Genomic DNA, 16,684 nt, shown 5'->3' on the forward strand with positions numbered 1-16,684 from the left:
ATTACAGGTTCATTTAGAAGATGGGCTAAATTGGAGTTCAGACCTTTAGACAATGACATAAATTGGGGAGGGAAGAAAGGTGCCTGAGGGGATTGTACCTCATGATTGGTGTGAAATAAGGTAGAGTTTTCCAGATAGATTCTTGTAAATACAATGGCTAAATTCTCAATTTGTCCCATGAAGAGAAGCCCACTAGCAACTAAGGTGAGGCAAGTATTCCTGAAGAGATTTTCCTCTTGGACATTCTATTACAGAAACGTTAACACTCCTGTAATACTCAGATCTCCGATTGTAATGAAAAGGGAAAATTAAGGTTTTGTAATTAAAATCATATATTTTTTTAATAATTAAAGGACTCACTTCTTCTTATTGCTCAACAATCTACCACTATTCGGAAATTAAGATTTTATTCCCATTCCCTAGTCATAAGAGGGATTAAGTAGATCTCTAAACTCTGTCACCCTCTGACATGTATTGTCGCTATGAGTCAAAATTGACTCGACGGCACAAACTCTATTTGTCACCCTCTGACATGTATTGTCGCTATGAGTCAAAATTGACTCGACGGCAACAGGTTTGGTTTTTTTTGGGTTCAACATGTATTGTGAAAAGCCTAGAACTTCCCAGAATGTTTGTGGCAGGGAGGTATTTCACACCAATGACCCCTGATTTGCTTGGGGTAGTCTAACTTCACAGTCAGCAGTTGTGGTAGCAAGAGCAGCAACTGTTCATCTGCAGTTACAAAATGCTGGCTAGGTAATCAAAAGTCAATTGAGTGGACTTGTGTTTACTAGACTCTAAAGCCTCTACTAGACCCATGTGATCCAGCTGTGTTCAGGGGGCCCTTGAGTCCTGTTGAAATGGTGAAAGGATCATGGTGACATCAGACAAGGAGAGGCCAGGCAGGCAGGAGCTCTGCTTTATCTGTTTAATAGGTAGGAAGTTTGCATATATTTAGTATTTTTTTTTTTTTTTTTTTAGCGTGCCTAACTGCTAACTGAAAGGTTAGAGGTTTGAGTCCACCCACAGTTGCCTTGGAAGAAAAGGCCTGGCAATCTACTTCTGAAAATTCAGTCATTAAAACCCAATGAATAATAATTATAATAATATATACATATAAAGAAATTAGGAAAAAAACAAATAAACAATGCAGCACAGTTCTATTCACACACGAGGTCACCATGAGTCAGAGTTGACTCTGAGGCAACTGATTTTTTTGTATGTTGCTTAAAAGAAGGTAAAAGACCATTGTTCTAAATCATAAGCTCCTCACGGGCAGAAAAGGTGTTCTATTCATCTTCGTATCCATAGTGCCCTGAACTTAGTAGTAATCATCATAACAGTTAATGCTTGTTTTACACTTAATGTCAAGTGCTACTAACCACTTCATGTGGATTGTGTGAGTCCAAGAATTCTAAGAGGACAGCAGTTATGAAATGAATGAGATTAGATATATGACCATAGGCAAATTAAGCTTTCTAAGCTTTAATTTCCTCGTTCGTAAAGTTCAAGTAAAAAAGTTACCTCAGAGGGTTTGTTAGGATTAAATGATGTAAGACATAATATAACATGAGACTGCTCCTTAGAAGCAAGGATGGTGAGACTACTCTCACATACTTTGGACATGTTCTCAGGAGGGATCAGACCCTGGCGTAGGACATCATGCTTGGTAAAGTAGAGGATCAGCGAAAAGAGGAAGACCCTCAAGGAGATGGACTGGCACAATGGCTGCAACAATGGGCTCAAGCATAACCATTGTGAGGATGGCACAGCACCAGGCCGTGTTTTGTTCTGTTGTACATAGGGTTGCTATGAGTCAGAACCAACTCAATAGCACCTAACAACAACAATATAAAGCACTGGGCACAGTGTCTGACATGCAGTGAGCATTTAATACAAATAGCTATTTTTAATGATTATTTAAAGAGCCTATAATATAGCAGGGAGAAGGTTTATAACTAGTTAGGGTGTTTTTTTTTTTTTTTCTTTAAATTGCATGAGTTGCCTAGTAAGATATTAAGTTCCCTTATTCTGGGTGGATGATTATTTATGCAACTCACCTTCCAGAGTAATTAATATAGGATTAGTGGCTTTCAAATTTTAACAAACATCAAAAATCGCCAGAGGTTTTTGTTAAAAATGGAAACTCCCAGGTTCCACAGCCAGTAATTTTTTAATAGATCTAGGGAGGGTCGATGGCAACGGGTTTGGTTTTGGTTTTTGGGGAGGGTGTAGGAATGTGCATTTTTAACAAGCACCCCTAGTGATTCTGATGCAGTTGGGTGGGAGACACTAAATTCAAAGAACTTGGAGGTTCTTTCCACCTGTAAAATTCTGTGATTCTATGTGTTGATCACACAGAGTAGCCATTTGGGGGAAACATGCATTCTCTTAGGTTGCTGGTGGGAGCATTACTTGGTACAACCTCCACAGAAGGCAATTTGGCAATATTTTTCAAAATGAAAAGTGTGCATGCTCTCTACCCAGGAAGTCCACATCAAGGAGTTTATCACACAGATACAACTGAACCTGTGTGGGCCAATGCATGCACACATATCATTCATGATACTGCTGCTCCCAAACTGGGCTCCAGGGCGCAGTAGTGAATCCACAAGGACATTGCGAGATATTTAATTTTCAGGGAAATCACAACAATGTCAACATCTATCAGACACTGAATAAGACACTAGCTTGAGACAGATCACAGTTTCAGTATTAGATCATCAGACTACTTGGTGGCTGCTCTGATGAAAAACAAATATCCCAGGAAAATAAGTACAGAACAGGAAAGGAGGGTGGTGGTGCCGAATCTGATTGCAAGAATCGAAAAGTTGTCCAAAGCCAAACTGGTGAACACTTCCAAGTAGTTGTGCTTATTTAAGAATGAAATAAAAATATTATTTTTCTTCCAATTAAAATTTTTTTTTTTTCAAATGGCTACTAAGTTGACAGAACATAAATGGCTACTAGGCACTGGGTTTTTTTTTTTAGGTTTGGACCTAACTACTTCAAAAAAAGCAACTGCTCAGTATTTCTTCTTGCCCAGCGGTGCCATGAGAAAATTACTGAGACGCTAAGGGTGCAGTGAAATAAGACAGTTTAGGAACCTCGGCACTATGGCATTGCCTGCAATAGAAAAAGACTGAAACAAATATTTATCAACAGGATTCTGGGTAAATAAATTATGGTATATCCATACAATAGAGTATTATGCAGCCATTAAGAAGAACGAAGCAGCTTTTTGAGTACTAAGATGAAATTTCTCCAAGATACATTACTGGGAAAAAAAAAAAAAAAAAAGGTATACAACAGTGTGTATAGTTTTCAATGATTTGTTATTGAAAAAGAGAAAAACATATATGTGAAAAAACTGGTAACAATGTTTACCCTCTGGGTGGGAGATCTGGATAGCTGCGAGGGGTGGGAAGAAAACTTGGATTTCATACTAGATTAAAAAAAAATTTTGTAAAATGTACCTGTATTAAAATCAAAAAACTTGTTGCTGCCAAGTTGATTCTGCCTCATAGCAATCCTACAGGACAGAGTAGAACTGCGCACATAGTGTTTCCAAGGTTGTAATTTTTATGGGAGCAGACTGCCACATCTTTGTTTCACAGAACTGGCTGGTGTGTTCGAACCACCGATCTTTCGGTTGGCAGCTGAGCACTTTAACCACAGTGCCACTAGGGCTCCTTATACATGTATTATCTGTTCAAAAATATAAGTAAGATATATTACGATAGGAAGAGAATAATGGGAAAATTTTCTATCTTTCTTCCATTTATGAAGAAAGGATTCCAGGGAGAAACTGTATCACACCTGGAGTTTCCTAGGGAAAATGACAAAGACAAAATAACATTAATGTAGTTACAGGAAAAGTGACTTTGCAAAAATCATTATTCAGAAAATCTTCAATTAGAAAAAAATAAAGGGCATGATTAGGACAACAACAACAAATTATATAAAAAAAAATTGAAATGAAAAATTAATAAAGCCAAGAAAAGCAGTGGCTGACATTGATATAAAGACTATGGGTCATTTAACTCAGTAGAAGAATATGATGGCCTTGCTATTTCGGGATCAAAGAAAAGAAATGTTAACAAAGAGCAGAAGCATCTTTGGAAGAGAGGTAGCTTATTTTTAATTCTTTATACTAAGAAGAACATAAGCATCTACATAAAGATCGAAAGCAGTCAGCTGTTAAGTGGAAAAGAGAAGCCTGAGAGCTTCGAGGGAATAAAAACACATTAAGAACAGAGATAAAAAGAAGAGCAAAGAAGGACCTTGAAAAGAAATTACAGGACTACGTACAAAAAAATGTGGTACAAGCAGGTCAGGAACTGTCTAGCTCTAACCAACATCTTCACCTTTTCACCCCCATGCCGTGTATTTAGAACCTTGGACAAACAAGCTTCCCAAATCCTCCCACAACCGAATTTCTGAACCATTCAACTTGTCTCACATTCTACTTCTTGCTATATTTCTAATCTTTCCAGTTCTGACCTTAAGATTTTTTTTCTAACTCTGGCTCTGTCTCACCTACTAACTTAATGCTTAGCTTTGAGTGACCAAGATTTAGACATTCCCCTGGCAGTACTGCATTTGGTCACTTCATCCACATTCAGCCCAGCCCAGGGATGTCACACCTCACTGTGTGCCTTTACAGGTATGTTGGGGGCAAGGGGCACGGGACTAGACAGGTCATGGAAAGTCTCGGTTCTGCTTCTGAGTATCCTTCTTTTTCTCAGGTGTATCCTTCAAAGCCAAAGGAGCCCTGGTGGCTCAATGGTTAAGCACTTGGCTGCTAATCAAAGGGTTGGTGGCTCAAACTCACTCAAAGGGCTTGGTAGGAGAAACACTAGGTGATCTGCTTCCATAAAGATTGTTGTTATTAGGTGCCATTGAGTCAGCTCTGACTCATAGTGACCCTATGTACAACAGAACAAAACACTGGTCCTGCACCATCCTCATAATCGTCATGTTTGAGCCCATTGTTGCAGCAACTGTGTCAATCTATCTAGTCAAGGGTCTATCTCTTTTTCAGTGACACTCTACCTATTAAGCATGATGTCCTTCTCCAAGGACTGGTCCCTCCTGATAGTACGTAATCCATAAACATTACAGCCTAGAAAACCCTAGACATGGGGTGGCTATGAGGCAGAATGGACTCAATGGCACCCAACAACAACATTCTTCAAGGCTTAGCTTAAATAAGACTCTGTTGTTTATTTATACTCAGTAATGACTAATGGTTAAGCATTTAGCCTACTAACCAAAAGGTTGGCAGTTTGAACCCACCAGCCACTCCTTGGAAACCTTAAGGGGCAGTTTTACTCTGTCCTACGGGGTTGCTGTGAGTCGGAATCAACTCGACAGCAACGGATCTGGTTTTTGGTTCTAATGACTAAACAAGTTTCATAAGAATCTTTAAATACAATGAGAAAGCAAAAGCTATTAAGTGCTTTCAAATTCCCCTAATTCTATTGCAATGTGCCAACTGATTCACTTGGCTATATCCATAACATGTGTGTCTATGTGTTTATTTCTTTCTTTAATTTATCTCCCCCCATGTGTGAAAAGAAACCATGTGGTTCTGTCACAAAATGTTCTAGAAGCCATAGAAATTACAGTATTATTTTTCCAGAAAAATTCCCAAATAAGAGAAAAAGTACTGTTCCCCACATTTGTTATGCAAAACGGGGAACGGGATATGGAGGCAGAAGAACAAAATGGGTCCTCGACTTTCCCTTTGATAGGGATTCTGGAATAAAGCGTCAATTCTGAGCTATCTCAGAGTTAAGCAATAGGGACTGCAATGCCGTATGTGTGGTGTTCCTGTCCTGCGGAGGGGGCCATCCCCTGCCACCTACATCCTTACATCCTAATATCACTGCCATAGTAGCATGTGAGTGGTATGGTGAATAGGACTAACCTGGATCTTCTGCACACTATGTAACCTTGGGCAAGCCATTTAAGCTTTTTTCCACTCATAAAATAGGGATCACAATGAAAACCCCCTTGCCATCAAGTCGATTCCAACTCATAGCAACCCTATGGGACAGAGTAGAACTGCCCTACAGCGTTTCCAAGGCACGGCTGGTGGATTCAAACTGCCAACTTTTTGATCAGCAGCCAAGCTCTTAACCACTGTCACCAGGGCTCCAAAATAGACAGAGTAGTGTCAATTTATTAGAATGGTAGGTGGTAGAGCTCTAATTTATTTACTTATTGTGTGTATGTTTTATGACAGAGGAAACACACTAAGGATAAACGTGGGAGACAAGTAGAAAACAAAGTTACGTTTCCTACATATCTAAATCATGGAAATGACATCATTTCCTCCTGAGCTGGCATTACCTCTTCAAACTCACCTCCCACTATTCTCCCTGCACTAGACTTCTGGATGATTCTTGAACATGCCAGCCTCTTCTCTCTTCAGGAGCTTTACATCAACTGCTTCCTCTACCTGGAACACTCCCCAGGCTAATTCCTGGCTTCATGTCACTTCCCACTGAGGCCTGCTCTGGCCCCTCTATTACTGTAATTTATAATCCCATCCCCACCCAGCACCCCCAACCCCCCTTACTCTGCTCTTTTTTTTTCCTTTTTCCATGGTGTTATTGGCTTCCGATATTTTGAGTTATTTATTTATTGCATTATTTATTATCTATCTCCCTCCATGCTAGAACATAAGCTCCACAAGGACAGGGGTCTTCACCTGTTTTGTTTACTGATATAGCTCAAGCATCTAGAATAGTACCTAGTTCACAGTAGGTGCTCAACAAAGATTTTTTTTTAATCCACAATTTATTTTTTAAATTAATGACTTTCTTATTACAGAAGCTGTACATGTGCATTGTAGAAAATTAAAAAAATAAAAACTTCAAATTCTCATCACTCAGTAATATCTCCAAAATTATTATCAGCCAGAGTGGTTTGTATCTTCTCTCAAGTGACTACCTACGAAGTCCCATCTATCTTGGTAGGAATAACACCCATATTATAGGATTGGTGCATGGATTAAACGAAACAAGGTATCTAAAATATTCAGTAGAACACTTGCTATTTAACCAGTTGCCATCCAGTTGATTTCAACTCATGGTGATTCATGTGTGTCAGAGTAGAACAGTGCTCCCTAGGGTTTTCAATGGCTGCGTTTTTGGAAGTAGATCACCAGGCCTTTCTTCCGAGGGGCCTCTGGGTAGATTCCAACTACCAACCTTTCAGTTTACAGCTGAGCATGTTAATTGTTTGCATTACCCACGGACTCAGTAGAAACTAATACATGTAGTTGTTATTTTCTTTGCTTTGTCCTTGTCTTTAACTTCCATCACTTCTCCCGATTTCCCAAAAAGAAAGTAGCAGATATCTATAGCTAAAAGAATGGTATGATGCTGCTCTGGACAGAGACAGGTGAGAAACACCTCCCACCCCCAGCACTCAAAAGACAAAGTCCCCAAACTCAAAGTACTCTATGGTCCAACAACCATGAGACCCAAGGCCACTAACTATTCTGTAGAATTTTATAACAACAACAAAACAAAGCGATAATGATGACATTTTTATTTAACACTCCATCATTTACAAAGCCTTTTAATATATAATATTTTCTTGTACAAAGAAGAAGGCTGAGAATTTAAGTGATTTGCCCAACTTTACTCAGCTGGTAAGTAGAAGAGCTGAAAATTAAAAATTAAATCTAGAACTGGAAGATCATGAGAGGCGTGGATCTTTTAACATGAAATTTAGTGAAATACATACTATCCATTTTTAGAGTTCCAGTCACAATCAATGAAATACTCTTTAGTACTTCCTCCATGAACTGTGGGCACATCCTCTAAACAAATGACTTACCTATCTTAACAGCCACACGTCCTTTTCTTGTTGGATAGCTCCCCACCAAAATTTTCTTCTGGTGAAAAGGAGAATTCACCTCCAGTGGTAAGTGTGTCAGGAAATGGGGTACATTGTTGAGAAAGCCTGTGCTCTCTGCTCTTTTGAACTGTTGAGAAAAAACAAAACATCAAGAAATTATGTCTTCGGGATCACAATAGACAGTTCCAGACAGAGTTGGAGAAAAATGTAGAACAAAATTCTAACTCCAAAAGAAAGACCAGACTTGCCGGCCCTAAAGACGGAAGAAATCCTGAGAGTATGTCCCCCGGACACCCTTTCTGCTCAGTAATTAGGTCACTCCTGAGGTTCACCCTTCAGCCAAAGACTGAACAGGCCCATGGAACAAAACAAGACTAAAAGGGCACACCAGGCCAGGGGCAAGGACCAGAAGGCAAGAAGAAACAGGAAAGGTGGTAATAAGGAACCCCAGGTTGAAAAGGCAGAGTGTTGATGTGTCATGGGGTTGTTAACCAATGTCATAGAATAATGAGTGTACTAACTGTTTGATGAGAAACTAGTTTGTGCTGTAAACCTTCACCTAAAGTTCAATTAAAAAAAAAAAAAAAAGAAATTATGTCTTCACTCCTCTCTATGGAAGTCTTTACAATGAATCTCTTTTCCATTCCCTGGCAGAAGCCAGTATGGAGAAGTGTTTTTTGTTTGTTTGTTGTTTTGCTGAGTTTCCAATTAGGTTTAGTAATATTAAATTTGCATTCCTCAGCCTAGATTTCCTCTAGGGTTTTAAAATCATTGATTGTAAACTGTTTCCACTTTTGAAAGGACTAAAACAATTATATCCATAAATATCGAGACTCCTATCCTTCTCAAAGATTTCTCACATTTATTCTTCAAGGTAGGTTAGCAAAGCTTTAAGGAGCTAGAAGACACAAATTAAAACTACCAGAGAAGTAAAAGCAGTAATCATTAGATTATTTTCTTCCCCACCTTTTTATTCCAATACAAATCACTGAGTTCACTAGATTGATAGCGCTCATTTCAGGTAGGGCATGCACAGTCCTACACCTGCCTAAATGAAAACTGTAACGTGGTGACTGTACATTTTAACGGGACTGGAGGTGGGAAGAAACACTGGTGGCACAGTGGTTAAGAGCTTCGGCTGCTAACCAAAAGGTTGGCAGTTCAAATCTACCAGGTACTTCTGGGAAACTCTGTGGGGCAGTTCTACTCTGTCCTATAGGGTCACTATGAGTCAGAATCGACTTGAAGACAACGGAGTTGGTTTGGTTTTTGTTGGAGGTGGGAAATACCCAAGAAACAATTGTAGATTCAAATATGCCCTTTATTAGGCTTAGTGAAACAAGAAAACATTCTGGGGTAATGATGCAAGATGAAACCACTCTAAATCTTGGAATGCCAACAGGTTTCTGGCTCTTATGAGGAGTTCACTGTGGGTGCTTTGGATTCCCAGTTCTAGTGATGAGGGACTCACTTTATCAAACCAACTTCTCATTTGAATTTTTATCAGAAAAGATGGATAAAAATTATTTTTAAAACCTGTTTAAAGGCACTGGACGACACCAAGGCAGTCAGGCCAAGATCCCAGGGGGAATGAAAATAAAATTGTGACAAGTCAGATATTTTGCACCACCCAAGGACTCCAGCTTATCTATACCAAGTCAACCAGGGCTTAAGTATATATTCTTAGGCAGCGAAACTATTTTTAAAAGCAAGAAAAGTATTACTATAATAGCAAGGATAGTGGTTACCTTTGGGGTAATGGAAGCGGTAAGGGCTGAAAGGGGACATGAGGGAGATTGTGGACGATAGTTTCTGGTTGTTTACTTTGTGAAACATCATTAACATCTACTTATTTATTTTACACAGAGTCTTTGGGTGGTGGAAATGGTTAATATGCTCTGCTGCTAACTGAAAGGTTGGAGGTTCAAGCCTACCCAGAGGTGCCTTGGAAGAAAGGCTTGGTGATCTACTTCCAAAAAATCAGCCATTGAAAGCCCTATGGAGCACAGTTCTATCTATTCTATTCTGACACATGTGGAGTTGCCATGAGTTGGAATCGACTGGACGGTAACTTTTTTTTTTTTAACTGTGGAGAAGCCTACCTCCAGTTACCATCTGAGAACCTCAAATGATGCTAAAAAGCAGTTGTACATCTGTTGTTGTTAGGTGCCACTGAGTCAGTTCCAACTCACAGTGACCCTATAGGACAGAGTAAATTGCCCCATAGGATTTCCAAGGAGCAGCTGGTGGATTCAAACTGCTGACCTTTCGGTTAGCAGCTGAACTCTTAACCACTACACTACTAGGGCTCCTGTTGTACATCTACGCAATGTAAAATGCTATATAATAAAGACTCACAGCTACTCAGGACTAATTCATTGTTATATAAGTGAGCATAACACTGTGATGTAACTTGTATTAATGCACCTATACTTGATGAAGCCCAGAAGATAGTTGCAAAGGTGTGTCCCTTCAGTGTTCTGCTTTGGGACATGTTCAGAGAAGCTTTTTGGTGGTATTGTGAGAAGCAGTTCTCATAAGAACCCTCAGAATATCACAATGCTGATTTTCCTCACCCTTAATGTACCCTTTTATGTCAAATAAACCATGTTAAACAGAGATCTTCAGAATCGTATTTTTTACCTGCATCACTAACAAGCTAATGGAGGGTCAAAAATATTGATTAACCTAAAATAAAGTTGAAGAGAGGGAAAAGGAACAATGAACAAATGGGACAAGTAGAAAATAAATAGTAAGAAGCTATATTTAAACCTAAGTATATCAGTAAATATACTTATATGTTAAATGTAACTGGATTAAATACTCTAATTCAAAAACAAAGATTATCAGGCTAGATTAAAAACAAAACTCACACCTGTATGAGACCAAGCCATCAACAATTACTTTAAAACAAAGATCAGGATGTAAGGGAGCAGAGAAACTAGATTAGTGGAAACAGAACAACCAGATGAAGGTAAGGAGAATGTACGCATATTAAGAATGTAAGCAATGTCACTGAATAATATGTGTAGAAGTTGTTGAATGGCAACCTAAACTGCTATGTAAACCTTCACCTAAAACACAATAAAATATTATTTAGAAAAAAAAACCCAATATACTCAAATATAAACACGCAAAAAAGTTGGAAAAAGGTGCCAAAAGAAAGTTAGGGTAGCTAAAATAACATCAGACAAAACAGATTTTAAGACAAGAAGCAACACTAAAGACAAACAAGATCATTTCTTAAAGATAAAAGGGTTGATCCACTAGGAAGAATTAGCAATTCTATACTTGTTCATACATAATAACATAGCCTCTAAGTATATAAAGCAAAAATTGTCAAAACTAAAAGCAGGAGAGGCAAATCCATAATCATACAGAGAGATTTTAACATACATCTCCAATAACAAAACAAACAAATCAGTAATGATACAAAAGATCTGAACAACACTTAACAAACTCAACCTTAGTGACCATTATAAGATACTTGGTGACTACTGCAGACTACATATTCTTTTAAGGGCCACATGAAACATTCACAGAAATTAACTACATGTGGCCACAAAAAAACCAAACCAAACCCATTGCCATGGAGCCAATTCCAACTCATAGCAACCCTAAAATAAAGTACACTTCGATGGACAGAAATTTCAATGGATAGATATAATAATATAGACTACTTTAAAACTTTCTATTTTGAAATTAATTGTAAATTCATGGGAAGTTGCAAAAATAGCACAGTAGTGTACTTTTTAAAAAGCAGTAAAGTTTAAGATCAGTGCACGTGTACAATCTGATATATTTTGATAAAGGCATCCAACTATGCAACCACCAACAAAACAACAGAGCATTTCCATCACTCCAGAAGGTTCCTTCATGCTCTCAGTCAAAGCCCCACCACAAAGACAACTGCTGTTCTCATTTCTATCACCATAGTTAGTTTTGCCTGTTCTTGAAGTCATATAAATGGGTTCACATAGTATGTACTCTTTTGTGTCTGGCTTTTTTCACTCAGCATAATCTGTGAGGTTCATCCACAGTGTTTCGTGTATCAGCAGTTTGGTCCTTTTTATTGCTGAGTAATGAACAGTTCATTATATGAAGCTACCATAATTATTCATACATTCTCCTAAGGTTAGACATTTGGTTGCTTCCACTTTAGGACTACTATGAATAAAGCTGCTACAAACATTCGCGTACAAGTCTTTTTGTGAGCATGTATTTTTATTTCTCTTAGATAAATACGTAGGAGTAGAACTTCTAAGTTATAGGGTAAATGTATGTTTAACTTTATACAAAACTACTAAACAGTTTTCCAGATTAGTTACAACATTTTATGCTCTTCTTGGCAACATACATAGAGTTCCAGTTTACATAGTCTTATCAACACTTGGTGTTGGCAGACTTTTCATTTTAGCCATTCTAATGTGAGGTTTTGATTTGCATTTCCCTAGTGTGTTTAGTGACTAATAGTAGTGGCTTTTTGTGTATGTTCTTTCGTGAAGTGTCTGTTTAAGGCTTTTGTCCATTTTAAAATTGGGGTTTTTATTATCGATTTATAGGAGTTCTTTATATATTCCGATACAAGTTCTTTAACAGATACATGCAAGTGCATATAGTTCATCCCAGTCTATGTTTTTGCCTTTTCAATTTCTAATGGCATCTTTTGATGAGCAGAAGTTTTTAATTTTGATGAAGACTACTTTATCAATTTCTTTATTTTTTTTTTATGTTTAGCACTTTTTATATCTGCTAAAAAATCACTGACTACTTCAAAGTCTCAAAGATAATTCTATGTTATTTACTCAAAGTATTATGGTTTTAGGTTTATGGGTTATCTCAAACTAATTTTTGTATGTAGTGTTAAGTAAGGGTCAGAGGTTCATTTTTTCCCCATATGTTTATCTACTTGTTCTAGCAATAGTTGTTGAAAAAACTTTCATTTCTCCATTGAATCATCAGAGCACCCTGATTGAATATTAATTGATGTATATCACAGTACATTTACAATTAGGCTATAAATAAGTATACAAATAATAAATAACCAGATAATCTTCAAATACTTGAAATTGAACAGTATACAACTATATAACCTATGGGTCAAAAAAAGAAATTACAATGGAGATTAGAAAAATATTTTTACTTAAATGATAAAAAAAAGATGACAAATAAAAAACTGTATAATACAGCTGAAGCTATATTAGAAAAGAAGGCTGGAAATCAATCACCTATGCATCTATCTCAAGAAATTAGGAAAAAAAAAAAAAAGAAGGAAACCCAAGAAAGGACAAAAATAATAAAGAGCAGAAATAAATGAAATTGAAAACAATCATAAACAGAAAAAAACCAACAAAACCAAAAAGTTGGTTCTTTGAAAAAGACTAATAAAATCAATAAAGCCCTACCAAGCCCTTAGAAAGCAGAGCCAAAGCTTCACGTCTCATAATTTCCCAGTTTTACCCTGTGCACGCAAAGGCTTTGCTATCATTCTAATCAGAAAACCCTCGTCTTTGAATATTAAAACAGGCTCTTGTCTTGCTTGCATTAGGCCCCAGGAACCATCCTACTTTCCTTTTTTCTTACAGCAGACACGATGACCACCTCTTATTCCCAAAGATTCTTCTTCCTGTATAACATCAACTTCACACAGGTCATGTCCTTAGTTCTCTTGTTTCCAAAAACAAACATGAAGTTTGTAAAAGTTTTGCTGTTCTTCTTTATAGTGAAAACACAGAGAATAACAGAAATAAACACGGGAACATTGCAAAAAGTTCCAGGATCTCTAATATAGGCTCTTTGTTAAAAAAAAAAATCCACATTATGAAGTTAAAACAATGTTGATATAATACTGGACATGACATCAGCTCCCAAAATGCGAAACTGTCAATAAGACTATGAGAAATATCAATTTTTATCCACTATTATTAATAGGAGCCCTGGTGGTACAAACAGTTAAGCGCTCAGGTGCTAATTGAAAGGTTGGTGGTTCGAACCCACCCAGTGGCTCCATGGGAGATAGACCTGGCTATCTACTTCCATAAAGATCACAGCCTAGAAAACCCTATGGGGTAGTTCTACTCTGTCACATGGGGTCACTGGGAGTTAGAAATCAACTCAACAAACACCCACCACCAACATATTAGGAGTGAACTCCATCCTAAGTGTATGTTGTGACTTAAAAGAGCAGCAAATAACAGGATAAAGCAGTGTGATTACCAGGACATTTAAAATGTAAGCCTCCAGAATGTGAATGCCAATCTCTACATATTTTCCACGATGTCATATCATACTGATACTCAAGCAAAAGAGAAAAAGCTATACACCATCAATGAAATATTTGTTCTTCCTGAAACCATAAAAATAATTAAAATTATACACAAAAAAATCAGCCACTTCATTAATATATATCGATAATTAAATAATGCACAAATAAAAATCTGATAATCAACCAAAACGTGTTCCTTAGCAAATATCATTTTCATAGTAAAAAAAAAAAAGTTGTAGATTTGAGAAAATAAAGATTAAAAAATTACTCAACATGTAAAATTTATCATATCATTGGATGAAAGTACAAATGTTTCTATTCTATTTGAATAATGAGCTTTTTTGTGGGCCACTAAATAAAGAAGTATAGCAGAAGAGATATAGGTTCTAATAATAAATGACTTCTCTAATAAAAAGAATATTTTATGGAGAACCTATACACACTGACAGTCCCTGGGCGATGCAAATGGTTTAAGCATTTGGTTACTAACTGTAAGGTTGGATGTCTGAGTCCACTCAGAAGTGCAGTAACTGACATATACGTGGATAAAATTTATTAGCTGAATTTAACCAAAAAACCTTTATATAACTGGTGGATGTGACTTCAAATATATATATCATGATTTATTAAATATAGACAATGATGCCCTTCCTCTATTTGGATCAAACTCTTTATAAGTTATATTTTTCAACTCTTTATTTCCTGTTAGTGGCAACTGAGAACTAAGCTTAAATGCTAAGTCATAGAGTAGAACTTTCTAAAGGGCCCCCAATAACCTACCAACTGCCGATATGGGCTCATCCTCTGTCCTAAAGGAGTCTCCTTCCATAGGGCTCAAGGACCTGAGGCATTGAAGAGTGGTGGTAATACCTAGGCTTCTTATACCTTTGAGGCTAGCTCAAATCTCAGGAAGTTTATCATTTTCATCAGCAACGTGGGGTGGCATTAATTATTCACTGTTAATCCAAATTTATTAGTGAACTGTACCTCATGCTAAAGGAAGCAACAACTTTATATACTTGTATATATGGTTCCATGTCTAAAATCTGGTATTCCTTTTATTAAATTTCTTCTCATTGAGACCAACGAGGCCTAGCGAAGCTCCAGACAAACATATTTTATGACTAGCAGCAAGGCGTTAGCTAAACTAAACAAGCTTCATGGAAGCTCTTATGGATTGAATTGTGTCCCCAAAAAGTATGTGTAGTAAATCCTAACCTCCATGCTAGTGGTTATAATCCCATTTGGGAATGGGTTGTCTGTGATATGAATGAGGCAGGACTGGTATAGGGTGTGTCTTGAGTCAATGTCTTTTGAGATATAGAGGAGATTAAACAAGTAAACGAGAAGCAGAGATGAGGGGAGGAGAGATGCCAAGCCACATGAAGATCGTCCAGGAGCAGAAGTTCAGACACAAGGACCTTCCCCCAGACCCAACAGAAAGACTTCCCCTTCTCCTAAACTACAAGAATATAAATTTCTGTTTGTGAAAGCCACCCATGTATGCCACCTCTGTTACAGCAGCACTAGATAACTAAGACAGAAGCCCATCTACTGATGTGCTAAGAGTAAGTTGCCCTTATTTGAAGCTCTCGTCCAACAGTCATGAAGATATGGTGTTAGAACCACACTTGTAGGATTCATTTGCTTCTGCAAGTTATGATGCCCATGGCCTGGCACTTGAGAACAATTTAAGAGAGAAACTACAGCTGAATTACTCTGAAAGTTTCTGCCAGGAAGTAGTTAGTAACTGTGCTGCATGTCATGGAAACTAAAGAAACAGAAAATTTCAAGTTGTTGGTATTAGTTGCTGCCTACTTGACTCCAACTCACAGTGACCTTAAGTATAACAGCATGAAACATTGTCTAATCCCGCACCATCTTCATGATTGTTGGTATGTTTGGGTCCACTGTTGTGGCTATTGTGTCAATCCATTTTGCTGGACAAATCTGCTGCAAAAGATCTCTTCAAAGTGTTAAAAAGTAAAGATGTCACTCAAAGGACTAAGATGGACCTGACCCAAGCCATGGTGTTTTCAATCGCCTCATATGCATGTGTAAGCTGGACAATGAATAAGGAGAACAGAAGAAGAATTGATGCTTTTGAATTATGGTGCTGGCAAAGAGTACTGACTATACCATGGACTGCCAGAAGAACAAACAAATCTGTCTTGGAAGAAGAACAGCCAGAACGCTCCTTAGAAGCCAGGATGGTGAGACTATGTCTCACATACTTTGTAAATGTTATCAGAAGGGACCAGTCCCTGGAGAAGGAAATCATGCTTGGTAGAGGGTCAGTGAAAAAGAGGAAGGCCCTCAAGAGATGGACTGGCACAGTGGCTGCAACAATGGGCTCAAGCGTAACAATGACTGTGAGGATAGCACAGGACTGGGCAGTGTTTCATTCTGTTGTACACAGGATCACTATGAATTGGAATCGACTAACAACTACCACTGTAACTCATAAGGAGCCCTACTGGTGCAATGGTTAAGTGCTCAGCTGTTAACTGAAAGGTTGACAGTCTGAATCCACCAGCAGCTCCG

General features: G+C 37.8%; 1 protein-coding gene across 3 annotated transcripts in view; it reads right to left on the reverse strand.

Annotated features, from left to right (window-relative positions):
- CRACD (capping protein inhibiting regulator of actin dynamics) overlaps nucleotides 1-16,684 on the reverse strand; it is a 329,883-nt gene that overhangs the window by 168,189 nt on the left and 145,010 nt on the right. For all 3 annotated transcript variants that reach the window (XM_049886223.1, XM_049886222.1, XM_049886221.1), the window contains exon 2: nucleotides 7,855-8,002. The gene's annotated coding sequence lies outside the window, so the exon portion shown is untranslated. The remainder of the gene's footprint in view (nucleotides 1-7,854; nucleotides 8,003-16,684) is intronic.

This window comes from Elephas maximus, chromosome 5 (genome assembly GCF_024166365.1).
Source record: "Elephas maximus indicus isolate mEleMax1 chromosome 5, mEleMax1 primary haplotype, whole genome shotgun sequence".
In the NCBI taxonomy this organism is placed as follows: Eukaryota; Metazoa; Chordata; class Mammalia; order Proboscidea; family Elephantidae; genus Elephas; species Elephas maximus.